Below are 1,097 nucleotides of genomic sequence, written 5' to 3' on the forward strand. Positions count from 1 at the left end.
CAGGGACAGGGGGGGGATTGGTGGCCAGCACCTTCCGGCTGTTCCCGTTGGCTCCTGCTCCCTCCTGGCCATGGCAAGAGTGGGTGGGATGGCCCTAGCCAGGGGCACTTCCTCGTGTCCCCAAAGATCTGGGCTCTGACCGTGGCTCTGTTCCTCTCTCTTCCAGCCCTTGAAGACATGACAGATGACATCAGCCCTGCTGTCTCAAGGCTGGCAGCTCAAACATTGTACGTCCTCAGAGCAGCAAAGAGAGCTCCATACTCCATCTTCCAGAAGCTCCGAGATCGACTCCGCAGGGCATGCAAGACACGGCCTCGTCTGTGGGGCTGTGGCTGGCTGCGCTGCTGGAGCTCTGCGGAGAGCTGATCTGGGAGGTTCTGTCTGGCAGAGCCACCTGAGCCTTCAGGGATTTTTCTTTTCTTTAAGATTGTTCTTTTCTTCTTTTTGTTTTCCTTAGCATGTAAATATAGAATGTGTTATAATACACAGACTCCTAGGAGCTTTCTTTTGGTGCCCAGTGTCCGCAGGACGTAGGGGAAGAGGGAAAAAAAGCTGCTTGTGCTCAGCAAGTTGCCCAGGCATGCAGCGTGGAAGGGAAAATGGCCAGAAAAACCCCTTGGCCTTTGGTGGTTGTGCTGGAGCCTTAACGCTGCCGACAGAGCGGGTGGGCAGGGGCCGGAGCTGCAGGTATCCCTGCGGGACTGGTGCCTGGAGATGGCCACAAGCCCTGTCCCAGGCAGGAACCACCATCTGTGTCCTCCTGCTTGTGTGTTGCTGGCTGGATTGCTGAGGGCTCCGAGGTGCCTCTTGACCCAGCTCCTCTGGAGCTCTGTCGGGGCTGTGCCGCTGCCGGGCAGGTTGGCCGGGCTGGGGGAGACCCTGAAGGGCCGGGTGGGAGGCCGTGAAGGGATGAGGTGCTGCGGAGGCCCTGATGGGACAAGGCAGTGGGAAGGTGTCGCTGTTGTTGAGGCAAACATAAAAGCCACACTAGTCATCCTCTTGGGATATACTGCTCCCATTTTGTTATCAACGGGCTCACCTTTAAAAGGTTGCAGTCCGATCTAGATCTTGGTAGCTCTCCTCGCTACTCTCCTTCC

General features: G+C 57.2%; 1 long non-coding RNA gene across 1 annotated transcript in view; it reads left to right on the forward strand.

The window, feature by feature from the left end:
• LOC108445311 overlaps positions 1 to 484 on the forward strand; it is a 766-nt gene extending 282 nt beyond the window's left edge. The window contains exon 2 of the long non-coding RNA XR_001860131.1: positions 167 to 484. This is a non-coding gene — a long non-coding RNA (uncharacterized LOC108445311). The remainder of the gene's footprint in view (positions 1 to 166) is intronic.
• Positions 485 to 1,097: the final 613 nt, after the last annotated feature.

Source organism: Corvus brachyrhynchos, unplaced genomic scaffold, assembly GCF_000691975.1.
Source record: "Corvus brachyrhynchos isolate BGI_N302 unplaced genomic scaffold, ASM69197v1 scaffold370, whole genome shotgun sequence".
Lineage (NCBI taxonomy): Eukaryota > Metazoa > Chordata > Aves > Passeriformes > Corvidae > Corvus > Corvus brachyrhynchos.